At 38.6% G+C, this 27164-nt stretch overlaps 1 pseudogene; it reads left to right on the top strand.

Moving 5' to 3' along the window:
* The first annotated feature begins 278 nt into the window (after positions 1–278).
* LOC148118743 (fructose-bisphosphate aldolase A pseudogene) lies at positions 279–27164 on the top strand (annotated as a pseudogene).

The following is a 27164-nucleotide window of genomic DNA, read 5'->3' on the forward strand; positions in this document are numbered from 1 at the left end:
GAAATTAAGGAAGGATTATTAATATATAAAGGAGACATTAGAACTTATAAATGAAAAACATATAATAAATATTAGAAATTCAGTGATATAGACCATGTCAAACAGAATGAAAGGAAAGCAACAGGTGAAGAGGAAATGATGAGGATTTCTTAAGAACAGTTACATTAAACCATTTCTGCCTTAATTACTTTTCTATGCAATGATAAAACACCATGACCAAAGCAACTTGAGAAAGAATAATTTTAGCTGAATTTAGTTACAGAGGGTTAGAGATCATAATGGGGGAGCAAGAGCGTGGAGGTCGGTGGCTGGAGCAACGGTGCAGAGCTCACATCTTGATCCACAGGCAAGAGCAGAGAGCACACTGGGTAATAGTGAGAGGCCATACCTCCTTCAACAAGGCCACACCTCCTAATCCTCCAAACATTTCTACCAACTGGGGACCAAGTATTCAAATGCCTAAGACTTGCCTCATTCAAAGCACCACGCCATTCCAAGATTTCCACAAAATGGTGAGGGGGAAGGAAATATCTATCTAGCATTTTGAAATAAAAGTTTATTAAAGTAAGAGCTTAAAAGCAATCAAAGAAGAAGGAAATCAGTGACTGTGGAGACAGTACTTCTCATTCAAACACACAAACATGAGGGCTTGAGATCGATCCCCAGAACACATGGAAAAATCTGGGATCAGTGGTGTACGTTTGTAACCCCAATGCTGGGGAAACTGAACTAGGTAAGCTCCTGGAACTTGCTGATCAACCAGACTACTCTACCTGGCAAGTTCCAGGCAGCTGAGAGATCCTATTTCCAAAATCTGTGTGGACAGCACACGAGAAACAATACCCAAAGTTCTCTTCTAGTCTTCTTAAGAACACACATTTATGTATGACAGAAACACACACACACACACACACACACACACACATACACACACTCACATGCACATACACATATAAACTTGCACACACACACATTAAAAATAAAAAAGAGCAGGAAAAAACAGAGAACAATTACAAAAGAATATAGTGTGTTTGTGAACTCTATCAATTTTCCCTAACAATTTTATAAATATACATATAAATAATATATACATCATATGAATAACATATACATGTGCATATATGTATATATGATGCTACATGATCAATGTCTTCCTTATTGCCCTCTCTTATCTCCTTCCCCCTCCCATCAAATCCCTTGTTCCTTAGTCTCTCTCCTGCTGTGAATGCAAGGAGAGCTACGGTTTAGTTAGGGTTGCCTGAATAAGCAGGTGTAGGAGGTTAATTGTTTGAGTGAGGGAAATGTACCAGTGGCTACTCCCCTAAGGAATTACATTCTCTCTTACTTCTGCAACCTTTAACTTTCTATAGCTTCTCTGGGCAGGGGGAGACTCTTATGAGCTCTTCCAGCATTTCTGATAGGATGTTGATGAGCGAAGTCTTGAGCAAGTGGGCATCGCTGTTGTGCATTCCTGGGTACAACAGCCACATCCTGTCCAAATAGCAGCATTTCCCAACTGTTCTTTCCATCTTCCAGCCCTTATGTATTTGGGGTTACCTTTCCAGATGGTGCCTAGGTTTTGGGCAGATGTTATAGACATCCTACTTAGGTCTGCACATAGCTTTACAATACATATAGCAACAAAAAATAAATTGATATCTTAACCTCATATAAAAGAATATCATGGAGCAGGAGAGATGACTTGTCATGTAGAGGCACTCGTTTGTAAGTCTGATGACCCGAGGTCGATGTCGGGGCCAACATGGTAGAAGGGAGAACCAGCAACCTGCCAGGTGTTCTCAGAACTCCACACTCACACAGTAGCACACACAAAGATGAATACAGAGTGGGCAGAAAATTATTTGTGCATACATACACACATACACATGATCTTAAAATATTTTCAAAGTGTCTATTTGCTTTAATATGATTACAGACCTGGGGCTCTGTAGTCTAGCATCAAGGTACTGGAGGATTCAATGTCTGGAGAAAGTCTTCTTCACATTCATAGAGGACTCCTCTCTGGTTCTGTTCTCAGGTGGGAAAAAAAAGCATAGGAGGCCCTCGGGGTTACTATATAAGTGTATAGGTCCCATTTACAAAGGAAACATCTTCCCAACCTAATTACCTGAGAACTTTACCTCTCAATATTATTACACTGGGCAGGGGGTGGTTAGGATTTCACCATCCGAAATTCAGATAGCAAAAATAGTTAGTAATTAGAGTACACGTCACTAAACACACAGAGAAGCAACCAATTACAAATAAGTATAGACGTCACTTACAGTTGTACATTGATAAGAGAGGAAGACACTTGAAAACAGTGGGAAACAGTAACACTGGATTTTTCATATGTATGAAAGAGAAAAAGTAATAAAGCTTTTGGAAGGTAATGTAGGATAATAAATACTATAAATTGAAATTATGAAAATCTTTTACAATAAGATTATAAAATCATTAGCTAGAAAAATGGTTTATAATTAAACTATATTAAAATTAAGAATTTATGTTTATCAAAAGCTATTACTGAGAGAATTAAAGAAAAACCAGAAAGAAAGATATTTTCAACAAATATAACTAAAATAGCTCATATTTGAAATTAGAGTCTCTGCTCTTCAAATCATGTCCAGTACTTAGAATTATTCATTTAACATTTTTTAAAACAACACAGTGAAGTAAAATCCTAACTCCTGTGGCTTTATATTGCATTTCCCTGATAGTTAGCAAGGTCAGTTTCCCCCTTTTTCACCCATTTTATATTCTCCATATTTTCTTTTGAATCTGTAAATGTGCGTGTTTTTAAGATATAGTCTAAATAGAAGCGTGCTTATAGAGTAGCTTTATCTTCACAGTTCCTCGGTCAGATGTCCTTCCAAAAATGGTACCAAGTCAACAATCAAACCTCTCCCAACTAAGATGGCTCTTCACCGTCTGTGGTGCTCCCATGGGAATTTTCGGCTTTTCTAGCTTTTTGAAGTCAGTCACTGAAATGTTGATGGTAATTATCCTGAACCAGTACATCGCCTTTGGCAGCATGGCCATTTTGCGATAGTAATTTTGTTGTCCCAAGTCCTGCTCAGCTGGATCTTTCAACAGTGGCTAAGCCTCCCTGGCTCTTAGGTAGAGTTAGACTTGTGATGCAAGCTAGCAATTAGCAAGTGTCCTGTAGTTATCTGAGCTCAGAGGTTCTTTATGGGGATGTACTGAAAAGAGGCGAGTCGAAACGAAGCTCTGCTCTTTGGAAGTGTTTGACATGTCAAGTGCTCTTCCACCTCCAATGAGGCTTCCTTAACCACTTTCTGAAGGCAGGCTGTTCTCTCTGTGCCCCTTTTTGGGTGAAATAAGCAAAAGAAAGTTTGAATGGCCAGGTCCTTTGAATGCATGAGTCATGCTTCTTTCTCTGCAGCACAGAGATTCAGTTTGTATTTATTTGGTCATTTGCCCACACTTAAAAAGGCATCTCTCTCTGCTTGAACTATACTTAAAAATATGCTACATAGGTCGAAAATGAATGTATACACACGTTGAGAAGAAGCCCCTTTGATACGCATTATACATTTTCACTCGGTCACCGATATGATGGGCTCATCTCACTTTAGCTTTGTTTCTTTACCAGAAGCATTTTAAATATCATGGCATTGTTTGCATCAAGTTATCCAGACAGATGAGGCATTAAAATCATCCTCCATCCCTAAAACATCAAAATAATCTGATTTATTTTGTCATAAATAATTCTAGATCCAGAATCGTATGCTTTCTCTTGGTTAAGCCATTCTGTCATATACAGGAGTTCTTCATATATTGAAGATTTCAAAGATTTATGTTTAGATACCCCAATTGTAAGATTCAAACTGCTGGTATGATTTGGGACTTTTTCTTTGTACTTCTAAATATTTTTGTTCTTTTAAATATCTTATGAGTTATGAATTCACCTATTTCATTACTACAAGCTGTGCGTTGAAAGGGGTGTTTCCATAACATTTGTCTTTAGTTGTCAACACCATCTGCTTAGGTTTCCCCAAATTTTCAGTCTAGTATTTTAGGCAATTGCTAACAGAAGAAAAATAACAAATTAGATTTAACAACAAAGAAACTATAAAATAGTCTTCAGATCTCTGCTCTGCTCTCCAAGGCTGTATGAATGGTGTGGTAGACTATTTTGACACAAGGTCTACATGAATCTCTTCACCTGCATTTTAAATCTTAAAAGGTTCTTATGAGAAAAAGATCTAGCTCCATCTAGTTTCTATCTCTCTTCCTCTTTCTTTAAGAAGCTTTCCATAAACTTTCTTTCCATTAGAAACTGGATCAGTATTGCACTGTACCAACGTCTCTACGATAGTTTTGCTCTGTTCCATTTTTGCTGTGATGGCAAGGTTTTTGTTCTTATTCTTCTTCCTCTTCCTCGTCCTCTTCTTCTTCTTCTTTTTCTTCTTCTTTGTTTTCTTTTTTGTTGTTTTTTTGTTTTGTTTTTTGGGTTTTTTTTTTTTTGGTAAGGCCACTAAAACTCAGGTTAGGTATTTGAGGAAATGTGCAATAAAATAGTCAAAATTAAGCCAGGCAGTGGTGGCTCACATCTTTAATATATGTAACCTATAAATGAAAAAAACCTGAGTCATAGTCTAAGTATATAAGATCTGCAATATTATAAGTAAGAATTTTAGAATTTTCTTTTGCTATTAGGATAAAAAACTGTTTAGATAAATATTAACCTAAAGAATCTTTTAAGTTGTAGATACATATCATCCTGACACTCAGGAACTTAAAGGTGAAAAAGCAAGAGTTCAAAGCTGAGTTATCCTACGTAGTGGTTTCTAATGCAGTCTTGAGTATGCAGCAAAAGCATGATACAAAAAGAAATAAAATTAATTTAAACAGGATTAATTGCTCCTTCGCATATCCCTTTCTAGTGTCATAAATGATAAAAGATGTTTCTTCTATTATTTATAAAAATTAAATTATAAAAAGTAACTGAAATTCTCATAAACGCATGTAAATTTATGTATGGACATTAATTAAATTTAAGAATTTAAATCAAGGGGCTGGAGAGATGGCTCAGGGTTTAGAACACTGGCTGTTCTTCCAGAGGTCCTGAGTTCAATTCCCAGCACCCACATGGTAGTTCACAACCATCTGTAATAAGATCTGGTGTCCTCCTCTGGCCTGCAGAGATACACGCAGGCAGAACACTATGCATAATAAATAAATACATCTTTTAAAAGAAAAATTCAAATCAAAATTGTAATCTGTATTACCATGTAACCCACTAAATGCAAAAGGATCTGGATTATGGAAATTAATTATTAATACATTAAATCACAATTAACTTAAATTACAAAATTTTTCAGTTTTGTGTATTTTCATTTGCTCTGATAGAAACATAACTTGGAATTTTCAGAAAAAACAGTTCTACAAATATAACTTAAAGCTTTTGTGTTATTTTTAGCAGCACTGGGAATTGCTATTCATTGATCTTACACATCAAGAAACCTGCCAAGGCTAACCACAAAATCCATGAGCTGAAGCTGATATTAAAAGGGAGTACCCCGAATTTATCTGCTCTTCCCCTTTCCTCTCTTCCGGGAAAGAGCGGAGGCGAGCACAGGGGGCAGAGGTCAAACACTTCCCACATTCTGATGGTGCAGGGCCAATAGCCTGACACAGGCTAATAAATGCAATAGCACAGCCAGACTGACAGGAATTGGTACCTGGACTTCCTGCCCGCACCGAGGGCTTTAAGTTATGCTGTTCTTCCGTCTTTCTTTGTCTGACCCATTCCTCTGAAAGCACTTCCAGCTCCTTACAGGCCTAGACCTGAAAGGTTTCATCTGTGCTTCTTGCGTACTTAAATTTTATATTTCATTTCCTTTGAAGTCTCTCCTCTACTGACTCCCTGCACTCTGCAACTAGTCAATAACACAAAATATGGGGTTTTGATTAATCCATTTGTTTTTATGGTCACAACCAACTCCGTCACTTGTGGACTTGTGGAAAGTCCACTTTCACTTGTGGAAAGAAGAGGAACTTTCCATCCTCTCTCTTTAAAAAAAGAGAGAAAAGCATGTTTACAACTGTTATGTTTCTAGGTTAATCTGCTGTAGAGAGATATTGCTAAATGTGAAAGAATCTTGACATATATTCTAGCATTGAATTTCCTCGGGGGCTGCAGAAATGGCTGAGTGGTTTAGAACATACATTGCTCTTCCAGAAACACAGGCTCAATTTCCAGAACCCACATCAGAAGGATCACAACTGCCTGTAACTGCAGCTCCAGGGGGACCCAATATCCACCTCCCCCGGCCTCTCCAGGTGTCTGTACTCACATGCACATACCCAAACACACATATACACATCATTAAAAGTAATAACAATAAGTGTTTAAAAATTCCATATTTTTCACTTACTTTCCACCAAATTTTAGAATTCATGTGTCTCTAAAAAAATATTATAGCACAACTAATAAAAATGCAGAGACAGAAATTGGAGTTCAACCTGAAGGTCAGAAAAACAAAACAGCCAGCCACTGGTTCTTACCTCTACCTCAGTCCGAAATGGGGATCCTGCCTCCAGGAAACTTCAGAATGAGACTGTATGTTGAGAGCTGTCTCCTCCCGTTTAATAATCTAGTTCTGGGACTAAAGGCGTGCACCACTACCACCAGTTTCTATGACAAACTGGTGTGGCTGCTGGGATTAAAGGTGTGTTTCACCACTGTCTGGTCTGTAAAGTTGATAAGTGTGGCTATTTTACTCTCTAGTCTTTAGGCAAGCTTTATTTATTAAGATACTTATGAAATATCACTACAAAATATCTTGTTCTATCAATTTGCTCTTAAATGAGAATCCTTACTCACAATACTCTCAAAGATTCAAATTTTAATAATTTGAATATAATCTATTATTATAGATCATTTGAATTTTGAAAAAATATTTTCAAATAATTTTTAATGTTAACATTATCTACATTTTAAGTGTTTCTGTCTAAGTACTGAAAATATTTTGCCATTCTTAAGAAACACGAACTACGAGTTCCCAGACAGTCAGGGTGCACACAGAGAAACACTGCCTTGAAAAACAAAACAAAGGAAGAAAGAGAAAAGAGAGAGAGAGAGAGAGAGAGAGAGAGAGAGAGAGAGAGAGAGAAGAGAACTACAGCGCCATGTGCTTACCAAATATTTTATTCAGAGCAGAAACTCGTAAGAGCCCGTATTACGAGAGTATAGTTCTTTGTATTGTTCAGGCACTAAAGCAAAACAAAGGAAGTTTTGAATATCTGAAGATTTGGGGTGATAGTTTTATGTGAAAAGAAGGCCAAATCAGTTAATAACCTGCCAGCCAGAATTCTAAAATGCCTCCCAATACCTACACCTGAGGCACACACCTCATATATTCCTATGAAAGTGCTGGGAAAACCATTCATTTAATTGGACGGCATAATGTAAGTCTGCATGGTGGCAAAGAGAGCTCATCATTGTCCCAGTGATCCTGAAGAAACGGGAAGTCCGGTGGATCCTTCCACCACCGTCCGCCACGATGAGGTTTTAGTCAGTTTCCTGGGAGAAAGTGGTAGAAATTCATGAGCACTCTGAGCAGAAAGGCCAGTGGAGACCTGCGGATTCTCGACACAGAAATTGTCAGAGAGAACTGTGATGTCCCATTACTAAATGAGATACACAGCATTAAATATAATACAGCAGTTTAACACATCAGACAAAAAGCCAGTGGCCAAAACATGACAGGAACTGTCCACCAGGTCATTTGAGAGAGGACCCAGCACCCTGGAAATGTGATCATTTGCATCTCTCTATATCACATCTTGAAAGTAAGATGGTTATGTATGAAATTTTAATCTGATGTTTTGAATTTTTATGGGGTTTTTTGTTTGTTTGTTTTTATTGTTTTGGGGTTATTTGTTTGTTTATTTTTTGAGACAGGGTTTCTCTGTGTAACTTTGGACCTTGTCCTGGAACTGGCTTTTGTAGATCAGGCTGGCCTCAAACACACAAAGATCCGCCTGCCTCTGCTGGAATTAAAGGCGTGCTCCACCACCGCCCAGCCCTGATGATAGTTTTAATCTGAACAATCAGAGGGACACTGTAGAAAACATCATTTTAGGAAAATGTAATTACTACTCTAATGTATTTCACTGCCCCTACCTATATTTTACTCACAAATTCTAAAAAAGAGAAAAACAGTAAAAATACTGTATTGAAAATTGTACTTATCTTTTTTATTAAAAATTCCCACCTCTTTCCATTTCCCTCCCACTCCACCCACTCCTCCTCCCTCTCCCTCTCCAATCCTAAGAACAGTCAGGGTTCCCTGTACTGTGGGAAGTCCAAGGCCCTCCCCCCTCCATCCAGGTCTAGGAAGGTGAGCATCCAAACAAATCAGGCTCCCACAAAGCCAGTACATGCCGTAGGATCAAAACCCAGTGCCATTGTCCTTGGCTTCTCAATCCGCCCTCATTGTCAGCCACAATCAGAGAGTCCGGTTTGATCACATGCTCCATCAGTTCCAGTCCAGCTGGCCTTGGACGTGACAAATGTCTGAGGTGATAGGTACATCTACTTAAATATCACACTGTGTCCCACAAATATATGAAGTGGCTATGTGTTAAAATAAAAATAATTTTGGTAAAAAAAGTACTTATCTACAATACATAATACCCACTTTTATCAAATGTTTTTGTGCAGAGAAATAAATTTTAAAGCGAAATCTCGTGAGGCTGATTGCATGGTTCACCTCATATGAAATGTTAGAAAAGAAAATTAACACCTCAATCTTGCACACATGCTTTATATTAAAAAATTATTTCATCCTGAATTTCTGAGGAATGTAGAAGATACAATCTATTCATCAAATTACAATTCAAAGGTTGACATCAACCTACATAATTTATAAGCAATAGATTGTCTAATACTTCAAACAGCTCAGCTTTATGTTACAATTTACTTATAAGCATTTACCTTCTATTTTCTATATTTCTTGTACCTATTAAATATATAATGATGTTTATATTTCAAATCAAAGGGAGATAACTGGATAACTCTGCAGTTTCCTTAGAGTTAGTATTGTGTGACATACACCTCACCCTCTGAAGAAGTAAAGACCATTGTGTTTGTTTTGTGAGCGTGTGCATGTCATGTGCATTTGCGTGTACATAAATGTGCAGGTGCACAGAGAGTTGCAGGGACACATGTATGCCCACATGTGGAGGCAGGGAATGCAGATAGTCTGTTTTCCTCAGTCACTTTCATGGGCAGTCTCTTTCACTGAACGCCACAACCATCGAGTGGCTAAGCTGGCTAATCAGAAGCTCAGGGACCCACCTGTTTGACTCCCAACCCTGAGGTTACAGATGTTACAGACGTGTGCCTCCTTGCGTGGCTTCTACATGGGTGCTAGAGATCCAGACAAAGGTCCCTCCTACAGCCATATGAAAACATAAGCAGAAAACAGTCGACTGAGTGAGCCTCTGGGTTTTTATTATTAAACATCTTTAAAATTCCTTGTGGACAGGAATGTGAGAAAAAATTCAGGAAAAGGTTTGAATGGGAGTGGAGAGTGAATGTGTTCAAAATTATTTCTTATTGATGTACAAAATTTTTAAAGAATAGATATTTAATTAATAAAAAACCAATAGTTGTGTTAGGGATCGCAATCAGTGCCTCAGACATGCTAAAATACTGCTCTGTCAGTGAACTGTCTCCAGCCTCAAAGACAATCTTTTTTGGTTTTTTTTTTTTTTTTGAGTTTTGTGTGTATTTATTTATTTATTATTCATTTTGTATACCAACTAGTTCCCCTCCTCTCCGCTCCTCCAGTTCCACCACCACCACTTCCCTCCAGCCCCATCCACTCCTCAGAACCAGAAAGACTTCTCCTGGGAGTCAACAAAGTCATCTGTATCAAGTTGAGGTAGAACAAGTCCCCCACCTCACCCCGCATCAAGACCAAACACGGTATCTCACCATAGGGAATGGGTTCCAAAATGCCACTTCATGCACCAGGGATAAATCCTGATGCCACTGCCAGGGGCCCCATAAGCAGACCAAGCCACACAACTGTCACCCACATGCAGAGGGCCTAGTTTGATCCCATATAGGTTCCCCGGTTGTCAGTCCAGAGTCTGTGAGATCCTGGTAACTCAGGTCAGCTGTCTCTGTGGTTTCCCCACCATGGTCTTGACCCCCCGCCCTGCTCATATAATCCCTCTTCCCTCTCTTCCACTGAACACCAGGAGCTCAGCCCAGTGTGTGGACGTGGTAAAAGGTAAAGGTTCTATGATGACAGGTAGAGTTAGCCACTGATCTGATTACAGGGGAAGGCCAGTTCAAGCACCGAGTCCAGTGCTGCATCAAGTCATAGCTGGGGTCATCCTGTGGATTCCTGGGGGTTTCCCTAGCACCAGGTTTCTCCCTAGCCCCTTACTGGCTCCCTCTCCCGAGATTCTCTTTCATTGCTCTCCTTCTCCATCCCTCCCCCAACTCAACCATCCCATTCCCTCTTGTTCTCATTCCCTTTCCCTTCCCCTCTCCCCAGCCTGACCCCAATCTTAAATTCTATAACTTCACAATCCTCCAGCAAAAAGGGAAGGATTTATTCATTCACAGAATGGTTTCCCTGATTATTCATCCTTTTACGTTGATCAGTTAAAAAGTTTAGGAGGAGAAATATGTTATATTGTAATGATATCCAACTATATATGGCTATAATTAACTATATATGGAAATGTTTTTAATAAAATAAATATTGCTTTATCTTATTTTACATTCATTTTATTTTTTAGTTTTTTCCCCCTTTTCTATCATTGCATGAATTTCTTTGTATAGGTCTTTTAAGATTTTTTGCCCCTATGGGGGTTGAGCCTAGGACCTCATGCATGCTGGACAAGCTGTATCACTGAGTTACAACTTGGGGTTGAGCCTAGGTACTCAGACATAGTGGACAACCTTTATCCACTGAGCTACACATCCTGTACATTTTTTTTGCCAGATTCTATCATCACTAGCTCGTAAATCATGTTGTTTTCACATTTTTGCGCATTATATATTATCAAATGTTGTTGTATAACAATAGTATTGGTCTCTTATTAACTATATATGGAAATGTTTTTAATAAAATAAATATTGCTTTATCTTATTTTACATTCATTTTATTTTTTAGTTTTTCCCCCTTTTCTATCATTGCATGAATTTCTTTGTATAGGTCTTTTAAGATTTTTTGCCCCTATGGGGGTTGAGCCTAGGACCTCATGCATGCTGGACAAGCTGTATCACTGAGTTACAACTTGGGGTTGAGCCTAGGTACTCAGACATAGTGGACAACCTTTATCCACTGAGCTACACATCCTGTACATTTTTTTGCCAGATTCTATCATCACTAGCTCGTAAATCATGTTGTTTTCACATTTTTGCACATTATATATTATCAAATGTTGTTGTATAACAATAGTATTGGTCTCTTACACCATCACATGTCAAAAATTACTAAATGCTCACAGTTTTAAAGATGTATTTAGTTTTTCTATAGAGCAAATTATAGCATCTCGAAAATAAGTTGTAGTGATGTCTTGTTTACACAAATAAAGCTTGCCTGAAGATCAGAGGGCAGACCTAGCCACTAGCTAACTAGAGGTCTGGAGGTCTGTACACAGACATGAAGTGATATGGCTGGGTGGAGAGAGGAAGTGATAAGGCAGAAGGAGACAGGAACTAGTCTCTTTTTGGCTGAGAAGTTGAGTAGGTAAGGTGGGCTGTGGTTTTGCTCCTTCATCTCTCTGATTTCTCAGCATTTTCCCTCATATCTGACTCTGGGCTTTTATTATTAAGACCTATTGGAGCTCCTGCTACAGTAACTGGACACTTTTCAACCCTGATCACATTTGCTGCTGTGTTGCATTTGCTATGCCCTCTCTTACAGAAAGAAAACCCAAAGCATTTTGTCTTATTCTGGATTTTCTGAGAATGCCTATACTTCAGTGAAAAGCTGGTTGTTAGAATGTTTTGGATATAATATACTCCAAGTAATAAATCCTTCTAAACTCTTAACTTGATAATGTTCTTTTTTCCTGATGGTTGGGGAACTTATCTATCACTTCTGTACCTACAGAAGTGATTCCTCCTAGTCTATTGATATTGAAAACTTTCTACATTTCTGGTATGTATCATTGGCTTGAGATATGTGTTTGGCTTGTATACCATGTTGAAATTTATTTGTGAATATATGGATTGAGATCTGAGTATATTTGCTAGAAATGAGACTGACATAATCTTACTATTGTATTAATGTTTGTATAAAGGAAATAGTAATTTATTACCTTTTCATTTTTTATACCTTTCACTTTTATAGTTTTTGAGAATACCTATGTCTAATGATAATAAAGATATTAGAAACAGCTTCTTGGAAGTTTGTCAAAATTTGTCTCTAGAATCATCTAGATAGGGCTCTCTCATTGAGTGAGGGTTTGTTTACTGTTTCAATGGCTTGTTTTCTACTTTTTTTCCTGTTTTCCTATTTTTATTCAAATTTATTAATGTGTATTTAGCTCAAAATTAAGTATTTTATCCAATAGCTGGAATGTGGTTAGACATCTAAGAATTCCTTTCAGTCTTAATGGGTGATAATTTATATCACTTTTTTGCTAGGCAAACACAGTTAATGTTCTTTCTTCAGTCTTGGCAATTCTTGCCAAGAACGTATATAGTTTATTATTTTTCAAATAATCTTTTGGCTTTCCACATCTATTATTTTTATTATTTTTACCTTATCATTTTAGTTATCTTTATTTTGCAGTTTAATTTTTGTTTTTGACTTGGTAGTTCTAATTTTTTGACTTCACATCTGTTACCTTTATTGTTTTTATCTTATCGTTTCTACTATTGTCTTGATTTTATTTTTGCTGTACTTTTTGTTGCTAACTCAATTGGGCTTATTTCTTGACTCAGCATATAACTTTTATTTTGTATTAAACCAAATATAATTGAGACTTTAAATCGACTACTAAACAACATTCTAAAATTGTTCCATAAGTATTGACAGGTAGCACCTTTATTTTCCCACTTCCATATTTTTTAACTTATTATTGATTCTTGGTGGACTTCACATCATGCATCCCAGTCCCACTCACGCCCCGCCAGTCCCCTTGCTTCAGCCCTCTGCCCTTGCAACCTCCCCCACCCCAAAGAAACCTCCAAAAATAAAAGCAAAACCAAAACCAAACCAACAAAAAAAAACAAAAGCAAATTCTTGGCATGGAAGCTGAAGTGTGGCCCAGTGAGTCACACAGTTTACCCCGTTAGTCCATACATCTTTACTTGCAAGTGTTCATTGCAATGAATCATTGGTCTGGTTCGCGGACTCTCATTCTGCTACACTGTCAATAGTGGGCTCTTCTCGGGGCTCCTCCACCACTGCAAGTGGAAATATCAAATTTATCTGCCAGGGTCTAAAAGAACCTCCCGGAGAACTTAGTTGGAGTTGCTACACTAGCCTTGCAGTTTTGCTTGGACTATGTACTAGGAACACCCTTGGCTGTATGTTTTTAGTTTCCTCACTAAGAATGGGTTGAAAATGTGGTCATTTTATCCCTGCCATGGTAATAAAGCTAACAGCTCTGGCTAATGCATTATGCTAATCCACTGTGACCGGAATGGAAGAGACGGTTACTATTTTAAACCTTAACACACGGATTATAGATTATAAAGATATCAAAGTATCTTCACTCAGAAGTGATACGCTGAACAGTCTGATCTTGAAAATTCATTAAGACTGTTAGTTTTAGTAACAAAGTGCTACTTAATCCTGACCATAAAATGTGGAGAGAAAAATCACACTGTTAGCAAAATGTCATTCAAATAGTTACAAGTAAACAAGAGTTTGCAGTCCTTTAACAAGGGAAGTGCAGTGCTGACATATGTCTATCTTTGCCCTTAGGATTGCAACTTCGTAACTAAGCTAAGCCAATAACTTCTGACTTGATTCATCAGTCATCTTCACATTTACAATCATAATTGCACTGAATTTATTAGATTCAAAAATTACAAAACCAAACTCATCTAAGTGAAAAAAATTAGTGTTAGTGTTGCCTGGTCATCATTCTGGATACACATAAATAATTCATGCATAGAAGGCTTCTTAACTGTGTTATTGTTCAGAATTCAGTGCACTCTGAGAGTTTTTAAAGGGAAGGACATTTTCTGGTAAAAGAAGACACAACTGTTGATTATATTTTAAAATACAAGATATGTAAAAGCACAGAAATAATTGCGCTTTCTATAAAATCATAATGTAAAAAATTAGAACCGTGAGTCAGAAGAAGTGGCACATGCCTATAATCCCAGTTTCTGTCTTTCTAAGATATAAAACTATAAAATGTAACCACTATGGAAACCGGCATGGAGACTTTTTTTTAAACTAAAAGTAGAACATTATATACTCCACTGCACCACACCCTGCCACACAGAGACTTGCAAATTCGTGTTTCTTTCCACTGTCTCTTAGCAGCAAGGCAGGGACTCAAACTCGATGTCCATCAATTGATCTATAGGTGAGGAAAATACTGTATGTATACATGATGGAATTTTATTCACCCATTAGGAAAAATGAAAATGTGAAATTTGGGGGGAAATGGATGGAACTGGAAGATATTATGTGTTCCATAACTTTCATTAGTGGGGACCAAGAGTTCAAATAACTGAGCCAATTGGGAGACATTTCTCATTCAAACCACTACAGTTACCTTTAAAATTTTTAGGAGACCAAATTAAACATATATGGAACATGATAGACAACGTTGTACCTTTGAGCAATTTATACTCCAATTATAATGAATATGAGCAAATCGTGATCATAGTTTGTATATATATTTATAATGTAAATTGTGGAGGCCCAAAGATGCCAACGGTTGGAGAGTTTGGGACTAGTTGTTAGTTCATTCAAGGTTATTGTGCTTCTAACAAAGGTCTCAGCTAGTTATAAATCAGAGTTCTGGTCTCTCAAGGCTATTGTCAGCAGGTATGGCTAGTTGCCAGACCTCATGCTCCTGAAATAGGGAAGTAGTTGGTTCCTACCTAAACTAAGGATCCAACTAAGTTCCAGTTCCATTTACGGAAATAACTTGGGATTCCAGCCAGGGAGTGGTTTGTCGACAGAGTGTTTGGTCTAGGGTGTGAGTCTAGAGCTTGAGCAATGAATGTAGCCCATGACCTTCAACTGGAATGTTATCAAATGACAATAATGCAAAGTTGTTTGTTTTCTTATTTCAATTAATGTAAGTTTTTTTTTTAAGTTTCACATCTGCTTGGACAGTTTCAACTGTCCGGTTAGGAAATGGCATTTTCACAACAAGCTGCTAAGTGCAAGTCACACCTAACACACATGGACTTTTCAAATGCCTCATAACCTTGGAACATTTGACTGGATCTGCTCTGTTCTTGTTGGAAGAGCTTATTGTGTCCTTTAATTCTGGTCACACAGTCACACAGACTTAGATAACAGAGTCTCAGAACCAGTTCCAACAAAAAAGTGAAGTGTGTCAGACTGGGAGATACAGTTTGTTAAGGTTCTTGGTGAAATCCATAATTCACTAATATTGGGATGATGTAACTTCCAAATGAAAAGAAATAGCAATCAAGATTCCTTGGTAGTGATGGTATCATTCTCTAATAAGCAAAATAAAGTTTACCGACATTACTTCAACCTATGCTTACCTCAGACATATACAATAAGAAGTATTCTTACCTCAGACATACACAATAAGAAGTATTCTTACCTCAGACATACACAGTAAGAAGTAGCAATTAAAATAGAAAGAGAAACAGCTTAGGGGATGCCTAGAGTGTAATTCCTATGCCACTAATGACAGGCATGCCCTGGGGCACACACAAAGAACCTAGAAAAATCAGGAACCATGCAGAAAGAAATCGCCAGTTCCTGATGAACTTGTGGGGACTTCACTTTGTCACCAGAACAGTTTTACTGCACACACGTGCCTTCTCTGGCCTTCTGCTGTCTGTAAATTCTGCAGTCTCACATCTAAGTAATGAGGGTGATGAGGGTGGTATCTCTATGGTCATAGTTGACACACACATGGAAGCACTGGATTGCATTAACTTCTTGGTCCTAAAAACTGTCCATGAGGTTCATGTTATTACTTCCTAATAAATGAGGACATAAAAGCAAAGTATCAAGGACTTGTCAAGGTCACACAGTTAGTAAATAACAGAAATCACTACTACGGCCATCTAAGATCAAAATTCATGTCTTAGTTATCCCCAATCAAGTCAGGAGCTTTCACAATAAAAGAAATATTAGAATTTCTGTGTTTTTCTAAGATATAAAGCTACAGATTTTTAGTTTCAGAGTTGGACTAGGACATCTCTTCATACACAGAGAGACCAATGGCAGGTGGCAGAGTGTTTTCCCTTCATTTAGCAATGTCTGAAGAAGAATCAAGCCTTACAAGAACAGGTTGACTTCTAGGACCAGATATCTGTATGGTCAAGTCAAAACACAAACAATTACCCTCCCTATCAGAGAATAGACCAGGAATTCCCTAATACTCATGATATCTAATAGGTAACTTGAATAGCCTATAAAAGCATGTCACAGCCCCAATAAAATGAAAATACTTCAAATTTTTGCATACTCAGTGTCTTGCACACTTCTCTGAGAATGATCTAATCAGTGGCAGTTTGATAAAATGTTAATTGGAATGTTTTATTATAAATCTAATGCTCTTAAAAATGTAACATATAGGGGCTGGAAAGATGCCTCTGTGTTAAGAACACTTACTGCACTTGTAAAGAACTGAGCACCCACATGGTTGCCCACATGTAACTCCAGTTCCAAGGACTCTGATGACCTCTTCCAGCCTCAAGAGCACCAGGACACATGTACTGCACATACATATATGAAGATACTCAAAATACATGCAAATTAAAAATAAATTCTTAAATATATATTTAACATGTATGTTAGTAAAAACTGTTTTTAGCCAGGAGGTGGTGGCACCTCCATTTATTCCAGAACTCAGAAGGCAGAGGCAGGTGAATCTCTGAGACAGAGGCCAGCCTGATCTACAGAGAGAGTTCCAGGACAGCCAGGGCTACACAGAGAAACCCTGTTACAGAAACAAAGCAAAGCTGTTATTTAAAAGTGTTTTACTTGGACTGAAGAGGTGGCTCAGTCATCAAGGCTGAGCTCACAACCAAAGTAAAATAGTTTTTCTTTCTGATGCAGCCTGTAATCAGAGGTTCTATTCAAAATATCTGTCAGCTCATCTGAGAACAATTCTGTGACATAAATATCTGTGGGAAAACCCGCAGTATGTACAAATACAATCTAAGAAAACACAAAATCTATGTTTTTGGAGCTATTTTGTTACTTTACTTTTAAAATTTATGTTTCAAGTGAGGCACATATAATCATCTATCATAAATTAAGGAAAATAATACTCAATAATTTTAAATCTTTTCTCAATAATTTCATTACTTTTAAAGTCTGAGGTATTTTTCTAAAGACATGGAAAGGGAATGGAATTTGAGGTGATGTGATGGGAAGGGTTCTACAACACTGGGGATATTTCTCAACTATCTTTCTAAATACAGAAAGTCATCTATCAAGGGCCTGAGGAGACAGAGTTGAGTGCCTTAGCCCAGTGTATTTTTGGAAACTTAACAGTGTCCTGGAATGAGAAAACTTAAGTTAGTACAGTACTTTAGGGGAAACTTGAAGATTCTGAAATGTGACATTGCAGTATATTTAGAAAATAGTTTGAAAAGAAGGAAACCGAAAGAGAGACGATGTCTGAGGCCTATAGTATAGGCCAGAGACTTTTAAGCATGAAAGGTATCTTTATTCATTGTCCTTGTTTTCCCCAAAGCTGTGCAAGATAGATTGCATTATCCAAATTTCTGAGGAATTTGACTTTCAAAAGGTTTAAATAAATTATCAATATTCGGGGGCTACATCCCACTAGGTAATGGAAGCATAGTTGCTGCTTGCTTTTCTACTCCTTAATTTGGAACTACCTCCTGTTGAATACTCTTGGACGAGTGGACACCTTCTGAGATTTGGATGCGACCAAACTTCATTCTCACAAATTGTTGGTCCACGTCCTTGAAATTCTAGAGTATATATGAAGAGGAGTGCTGCATGTGAGGCAAGACATAGAATCAATACCAAAAGAGAAGAGAGCTCCCAGAAAAAGTCCCAAATTAAATCAACTAGTATGATGAAATAGTAACACCCAAACCATAAGGAATAGGCCAGGTGGGAAAATGTAGATCCAAAGCTACAGAATGGGAAAAAAAGAATTTTCAAAATGGAGGCTAAACATGTATTTTATGCCACTGTGGCTCCATAGAAATATATAATGTCAGAATTAAGAGTGAATGTGAATATGGATTAAGTTTGTCAGTTGGTTCTGCCCATTTACCTTCAAATTTCATGATGTCATTGTTTTTAGCAGTTGAGTGATACTCCAGTGTATAAAAGTACCACATTCTCTTTATCCATTCTTCAGTTGAGGGGCATCTAGGTTGTTTCCATGTTCTAACTATTATGAATAATGTTGTTATGAACATAATTGAGGAAGTGTCCTCATGTTAGGATGGAGTGGCCTTTGGGTATATGCCCAAGGGTGATACAACTGAGTCTTGAGGTAGATAGATTCCCAATTTTCTGAGAAACCGCCATATTGAGTTCCAAAACAGCTGTACAAGTTTGCACTCCCACCAGCCATGGAGGAGTGTTCCCCCTGTTCCACATCCTCTTCAGCATAAGAGGTTATTTGTGGTTTTGATGTGAGCTATTCTGACAGGTGTAAAATGGAATCTGGCCCTTGCCAGATCTGGGATCGTAGGAGCTCACAAAGTCTGACCCAATACACAAGGAGCTTGCATGGGACCAACCAGGCCCTCTACATATGTGTTACATCTATATAGTTTGGACTGCTTGTGGGACTCCTAGCAGTGGGAGCAAGAACTGTGCCTAAGGCTTTGTCTTTCTTTTAGGAACTCATTCCATGTACTGAGTTGCCTTGCCCAGTCTTACTAGAAGGGGAGTTACTTAACCCTACTGCAAACTTGATATGCCATGCTTTACTGATACCCGTAGGAGGTCTGCCCTTTTTCTGAACAGAAGCAACAGAGGAAGAGATGTAGGGGTAGGGGAATAGGAGGAGAGGAGGAAGGAGAAACTGTAGTCAGGATGTAAAATAAATGAATAAATTTAATTAGCAGAATAATGTAACTCAAAAAAAAAAAGATTTGACAGTTGGGGGTTAACTGGGAACTTTTAGCGGTATCAACTACAATAAGTTCCTCAATAGAAGAATGAAACAGAGTTTCATCAAGAAAAAAAATCCTCCTTCCCTTCCTCTGGAGCTGAACAGGCTGTTTTCTCTTGGAACCCACCACAAAATCGGGTTCTGGTGACCCTAACTGCTTTCGCTCTTCAGATCTCTTGCCTGCCAACCACCATACTGAGCAAACCCACCCATTCCTGCACCAGGGACATGCTGCCACTCACACCTTGCCCTACCCATATCCAGAACTGAGCTGGGAGCACAAGAAGGAGATGTGTGATGTCACCCATCCATTTGTGGCTCCAAGTAAGTGCATCCCAGCTGCAAATGAGCACCTGGAGTAGTGCCACGCAGCTGCAGACCCGTGGACCAAGAACAGTCGCTTCTACCACCAGCCACTGACTGCTGCTAACTGGTAAATCCCTCCATGTGGGTGGAAGAGATGATCCTCTTGCATGAGACATTGTACTCAAAAATGGGTGATGGATGTCTTTTCCCCCATTACCAAGACCATGAGTGGTGATGTGGGCATTAAGGTAGACAAGAGAGTAGGGTCTCCTGTTTGAACCAACTGTGAGGCCACCGCCCAGGTGTTATGGGATTCCCCTCTGTATGCTATGAATATGGTTGCCACTGGTTAATAGAGAAGTTGCTTTCAGCCAGTGGCTTAACAGAATATAGCCAGGCTAGAAAAGATAGAGAGAGAGAGAGTCGGCAGAGTTAGAGAGATGCCATGTAGCTGCCACAGGAGACAGATGTGCTAGAACCTTGCTGGTAAACCACGAGCCTTGTGGTTAATATATAAAATAATAGAAATGGGTTAATTTAAGATGTAAGAGCTAGCTAGAAATATGCCTAAGCTATTGGCCAAACAGTATTGCAATTGATATAGATCCTGTGTGATTATTTTGGGTCTGGGCAGCCAGGAAATGAACAAGCAGACCCCAACACCACCCAGGGACTGGATGAGCTTTTTGAATACAGTGCACAATAAAAGAAGGATGGAACAGACTTTACCAAATAACATTGTGTGTTAAAGATTGTGGAGCATATGCCCTTAACCTGTGCTCTTATGGGAAAAGCCAGTGTTGTAGTCCATTCTGCTAGAGTCTGCCAGCAGAATGGAATTGTACCCAGTGTGAAGTCTGAAATCCTCCCTGATAGAGACCTTGACTTGGAGAACTGACAGTATGTGACTTTAAAAAAGTGCTGACTATTGTCTAAAAGGCTACAAGTGACCACTACATCTACCTTGAAGGACCTTGCTGAAGCCCAACATGGTCACCCATGCTATGCTTGCACTCAGAAGTTTTCCAAGGAAGAGATTACCATAGTAACTATCAAAGATCTCATTGCACACTACCCTTTGCTGTTCCTGGGAGCACGTACGTGTCTGGAAGGCAGAATGAGGAAGGGGTGTCCATCAACCTCAATGTTATCAGCAAACTCCCCCAGTGACAAAATGGGCCTTGACTTGTTCCTATGACTGAGCCCTTCAGGTCTTTTCACTAAAGACCAGAGGCAAGAAGGAGACCCTGAAAGCTACGCAAAGGGAGTACATGAAGGATCCCTGGTCAACTGCCCCTCTTATCAACAAATGTCCACCCAAGTGGTCAGTCTCACGCATAGGTAGTGAATCCTTCATCTCTCACTGAATGAAGGTATTCTAAGGCTGCCCAGTAAACACTCCAGGCCCCTGCCTACCCACTTGTTCTTCCTCTGGCCATTCTCATGACTTTGGTTTATGGAGTTAACTGTGGATTTTAACTCCGTCATCCCTACCAGCCCACTGCCAATAAACAAAGGAAAAAGATTTAAGATATGAAATGTGGCTAACACGGAAAGGAGATAGTAAGCAAAAAAAAAAAAATGAACATGTTCATAGAAAGGAAGTCGAGATGATGGAGAGAATTAACCAGGAAAGCGATTCTGTCTGCAAAATAGACAATACACAGTGAGAAACACAAAAATTAATGAAGCAAGAACACGATGAATGGTCTAGGACATGGCATTGATGCACATGCGGAGAATATACCCTGTGCAGAATTCTGAGTATTCTTCCAGGACCACTGAAAAGGAAAGAAGTCTGTGGGTAGATCCCTGCATTCAGTAATGGTCATCATAGAGTGTAAGGAGCCACACGTTTTCTGCAATGTTGGCAGTGAAGTTATTATTATTTGATTATTAAGACATAGATATGACAGGTTTTATGTTAGATGCATATTTTAAATTACAAGTACAAAGGAGAAGCGATGAAGCCAAGGACACTGGAAGATCCTGTAATGTAGAGATTGAATTGTAGGGAAATGCAGGGAAACCAATTCTGATGTGAAGTCTTCTCTGCTGCACTGGGAAGCCTGGCAGAGGAGCAGAGAGGGGTGACTACCAGAAATTCAAAGCAATTTATAAGAGGACAATGATTGAAGATGTTATGGATAAACAAACACTTCCCTGTTCTTATTTTACTTTCTGCATGACAGTGATCAGTAACAGTGTAGAGATGGATAAAATGAGGGTCAAAGAAGAAAGTATCTTTGACCTAGGTTACTATCTTCAGCACAAATGAGGTTATGAAGAAGTGATAGAGCATTCAGTTTTCAAACACAGAACTGCAGAACCTTGTTGAAGACAGGGCTTACTTGAATGCAACTTGTAGTAGAGACAGATACTAATGATGTTCATCATGGTTGTTACACATAAGGTAATTATGCATAGATGATGAGCCCTTTTGTTATTTTTATTGATGACTGTCATTAGTATTCATTCAGCTAAGTGAAGGGTTTTGTCTCTTGTTCTCTGCAGTAAAAACTCTCTATGGTGACAGCATTGCTGGGTACAAAGGCTAGCTCTTACCCAGTGTTGGGAGATCCCTTCAGGCTAGCTCTTACTAGTGTTGGGACATCCCTTCAGGCTAGCTCTTACTAGTGTTGGGACATCCCTTCAGGCTAGCTCTTACCCAGTGTTGGAAGATCCCTTCAGGCTAGCTCTTACCCAGTGTTGGGAGATCCCTTCAGGATAGCTCTTACTAATGTTGAGAGATCCCTTCAGTCTAGCTCTTACTAGTGTTGGGATATCCCTTGAGGCTAGCTCTTGCTGAGTGTTGGGAATTGCCTTCAGAACTAACTTATTTATTTGACTGAGCCACTCTTCCATTTCCCCACACTCCACTCAATAATACCAGGCAGAGAAGAAGAGAAAGACCTACTATGTGTGTGATGAATGGAAAGAAAAGGAGAATAAAATGAATCACTGCTCTTCCCTAGGATCTCTTGCTGCTAGCTTTAAGGTAGAAAATTCTTTCACAGAGTAGATGTGCTAGCGAATATCTTAATGCAATATGCTTAATGTGAATGACCACTTTTCTTGTGAGTGAGACAAGGCTCTTCAAAAGTTAGTGTTTTTAAATCACTTTTCATCCTTGGAAAAGAATAATCAGACAAATTTACTACAAATGGAGGAACAAGGCTGAGACTCCCTGGGTTCTCTCAACTGGGAAATTGCTCATTGTGAGACTGTGATAAATGAGTGAATTGTGGCAAGCGGGGGTAGTCTGGAGGGCAGCAACAGAGACTGCTCATTAACTGTGCCCAGCATGTGAGCATTTAGTAGGAAGTCAGTGTCCCTCAGAAGTTTGATCCCCATGAGACCTGGCCCTTTTGTTCTTCTCCGACTAGCTCAAAAAACTACTCGCCTCTCTTTGCTTTACTGGGCACAGATGGACACAACATTCACTTTCATAAAAACCTTCTATTTTTAACAAAGACATGTTTAAAATTCTTGACATTAACAGAAATGTATTTCTCTATTTCAAAGACAGAAAATTATAGCCACATCCTTCACAGGAAACATTAAAAAAAAAATACGCTTACTCCTAACAGCATAATCAATGCCCAGAGAAGCTAGCACTGGCATGGATGTTTGACCCTATTCTGTGTGTTAACACACATGATGTGGGATTCCCCTTTGCATGCTGTGAATACCATTGGTTAGTAAGAAACTGCTTTGAGCCTATAGCAGAGCAGGGCAGAATGGAGCTAGGTGGGGAAAACTAAACTGAATGCTGGGGGAAAGAAGGCGGAGTCAGGGAGAAACCGTGGAGCTGTCACCAGAGACAGACATGCCGAAACTTTGCGGGTAAGCCACAACCACGTGACGATACACAGATTAATAGAAATGGGTTACATTTAGATGTAAGAGTTAGCCAATAAGAAGCTAGAGCTAATGGGCTGAGCAGGGATTCAATTAATATAGTTTCTGTGTGGTTATTTTTAGTCTGGGTGGCTGGGAATGAACAAGAGGCTCCTCCAACACACATACCTTCAAAGCAATGTCCTAAGCCTCTCTCCCTCACCAGGTACAGTTCTTGGAGTCCTACCCTACCAGCAGATAGTCTTTAGAGCTGTGGACTAGATGAGCAGTTGCTCAAATTGTCCTGCACAGCCCCTCTTTATGTGATTACAGAAAAGTCTTTCAGACCCTCTGAGGACACCCACAAGAGTGGAATTCCTTTGTCTGTTTATCCCCCTGAATTACTCACTGTTTTTCAGGGCCATTTTGTCTAGTGCTTACCTAAATGTCTGCGAATTTGACTTTCCTCCACACCAGCAGGTCCCTTAACTATATGAATATTCATATAGATTTGAAAATTAAGACCTAATTTTACATGTCTCCAAAGAAAGCATACAAGCGGCCACCAAGAGCATGCACAATGCTCAGCGAGACAAATTATTAACTAGAGAAATGGTAATCAAAATCACACAGAGACAGCAGCACTCTACACCCACAAGGTTGGCTGTCATCAAGAAGGCAGATGTTAACAAATGCTGATGAGAATGTAGAGGAATTGGAGACAGTCTACATCAACACTAAAGCACATAATAGTGAAGTTATTTGGAAAAACAGTTTTATAGTTTCTGAAAATATTAACCACAGAGTTAGCATATGAAGAAATTACACTCCTAAGGTATATGCCCAGAAGAAATGTAAACATCCCACACAAAAAGTGTTTATAAATGTTCATAATAGAATTATTCATAATATCAAACGATAAAAATAATCCAAGGCTCATAAGCTAATAAATGGATAGCAATTTCAAAAACAATGGACTATTATTCACCAATGAAAAGGATGTTAGGTTCTTGGCTACATTATGTTAAGTGAACAACACTCATGACAACTGAAGTCAGGCAAGATTATCTGGCTTCACCTAGTCAAAACAGCCAGAGTAGGCAAATCAAGGGAGAAAGTTATTAATTGCCTAGAAGTAGGAGGATAGTGGGGAAAGAAATAAGAATGAATGTAGGCTACATTTTGTAGTAATCGGGGTATTTTAAAATGAGATTTGTGTCTAAGAAAAATCTAAGTCAGGAAACAAATGCAGTTGTAGGAAGGCTGTCCACAGCTCTGGGTGCCGATGTGCAGTGGTGTGGCAGCCGACGGAGACCAGGCAATGGCTGAGGAACCCTGTGGCAAAGGCAAGGGAGGAGAATGATCCAGCAGAGTGCACCAGAAGATTCTCCAGGGAAAGATTTTTCTCAGAAAGATGAAGCAATGGAGCATCCATGCCTCCACACACCTGGGAAGAGGTGTAGATTATCCAACCTGGACACATGGTCTTCCACAGAGCTGATTCGGCGGACTTTATATTTTACAGATAGAGAATCAGGAAAGTCTATGGGTGGTAAACTGAGGAAGCAGCAGGGAACCTGTTCAGACGGGTCTGTAAAGCCCTGTGACTTCAAGGAAAAGAATGTGTCTTCCTCTGAGCACAGGGGAGGGGCTGGTGGGGGAAAGGTCTTATGAGCAGCAGGAAAAGTCAAAGAGCTTGCTTCGGGCCTGCTTCGGGCCTGCTTCGGGCCTGCTTCGGGCCTGCTTCGGGCAGAAGGAGAAAGAGCAGCACTTCCTCCTGCTCTTTGTTTAGATGCCCAGAAGGCACACTTGGGATATATGTATTCTCTGTGTTTCATTAGCTAGCCCTTTATTTAATTAATGGAGTTTTCTCCTGTACTTTCCAATACCTTCAAGGATATTGTTGTATAAAGTCTACGTCAAATATTTTACTGTAAATAAATTAAGAATATATTTTGTGTAAAACAGCACACTGAATAAAGATTAAATTTTAAGTTTCATTTTTGTCCATAGCTGTAAAAAAAAGCTGCATTGCTCATGACTGTCTATGGAAGGACAGAATAGATACATAGGGTGCTTAAATAGTTTCCACTTTTTTCCGAGGCATTACCAAGGTTCACTTGTGTCCTTGTAGGGTAAAATTGAAATTATGCGACTGTTCAATTACTGTGGGGGAAGATGTAATCTTTTTCAAGCTTTCTACCTAGAGTTTCTGAGCCACTCGGAAAGACTTTTCTTTCTGACTTGTAGATAATTTAAATTCCCCTCATATTTGATCTAAATCTAAATGTCATTTCTCTTTCAATCACATGGGCATAGGTAGTAATGCAAGCCCTTTTTTTATCATGTATCAGTTTTTATTCTAGTAATGGCAATAACGATGCTTCAATTCATGACTTTATGTCCTTTAACACAAAACCACTTTTCAAGAATTGAGTATTGAACATATCATATAGTTCTATTAAATGCATTGGAATTACTTACGTCTGAATTTGATGAAAGTTTCAATAAAAACTAAAGTTTTCCGTTGAAACTTTTTAAATATTTGCGAGTTTTTTCATTTTATTTTCTTAATTTTTTCTGTTTGAATTAACACATGATAATTGTACATTCTCAAGGGATACAATGCATAAATCAGTATGTGTGTGATGCTCAAATCAGCCCTCTCTGCTTAAACATTTTCTTTTGGGAAACTTTATGACTTTCACTGCCAGTTTCTTATAAAATACATAATAAATTCTTCCAATCTAATTATCATTATTGATATGTGTTGATATATTATGTTAAATCATGTGCTGCATAAAAATGAAGTAAACATACAAATAAGAAGTAATTTGTGGTTTTAAAGATTCCTAATTGTTGTTTTCTCTAAAGTATGCAAAGATTTTCTAAAGCTATTTTAAGAGGAAATGATTGAATCATTATTTCCACAAAATAAAGTGACAGGAACTTAGGAATTCAAATACAAATGTCAATGTAGATCAGCAATGAAGATTAAAATGCTTATGAACCCTCTTAATCATTTTCAAATTTTCAACTAAACTCTGGGAAACAAAATTATCTACAACAAAAGAATATTTTAAAATAAAATAAAATGCTGTCATCTGGTTTATAACCTAGCAACTGTGTTCATGGAGGTGACTGGGCAGACAGAAGGGACCACGGGCTGTTAGAGCTATCCCCTCAGCTCGTATCTGCCTCCTACGCTGGAAAGATGCTCAATGCTGGCTGGATGCAAGAGCATGCTTCAGATTCTTTAGGATTCTTGTTAAATGACCTTCTGTTTTTACAATGACCTTGGTAATCACCACTACAAAGTGCTGAACTTTTAGAATATAATATTTTGCATTTTCTTGCATATAATGAAGAATATTCCAGTTACTAAACAAACATTTCCATAGTAAAAGAAATATACTAAATCTAACATCAAAAGTAAACACGATCACATTCAGTAAAGTTAGTAATTATTTTATAATCATAACACTTAAGAGAATTTAATAGGATTTAACGATTATAAACAATAATATTTCCCTTGCTCCTCAAGGATTGGTTCCCAAGGTGAAGAAAGGATTTACAGCAGGAACTTCCTTTTCCTGCCCCATTTCTGTGACACGAGGGATCGAACCCACAGATCCCCACCTGCTAAGGACACGGCCACTGAACTACCCCTCAGACAACCAATAACTTCCATTGGCGAAAGTGATATGGTTGGGAATGGCGCATAG

Source organism: Myodes glareolus, chromosome 21, assembly GCF_982192425.1.
Source record: "Myodes glareolus chromosome 21, mMyoGla1.1, whole genome shotgun sequence".
NCBI lineage: Eukaryota > Metazoa > Chordata > Mammalia > Rodentia > Cricetidae > Myodes > Myodes glareolus.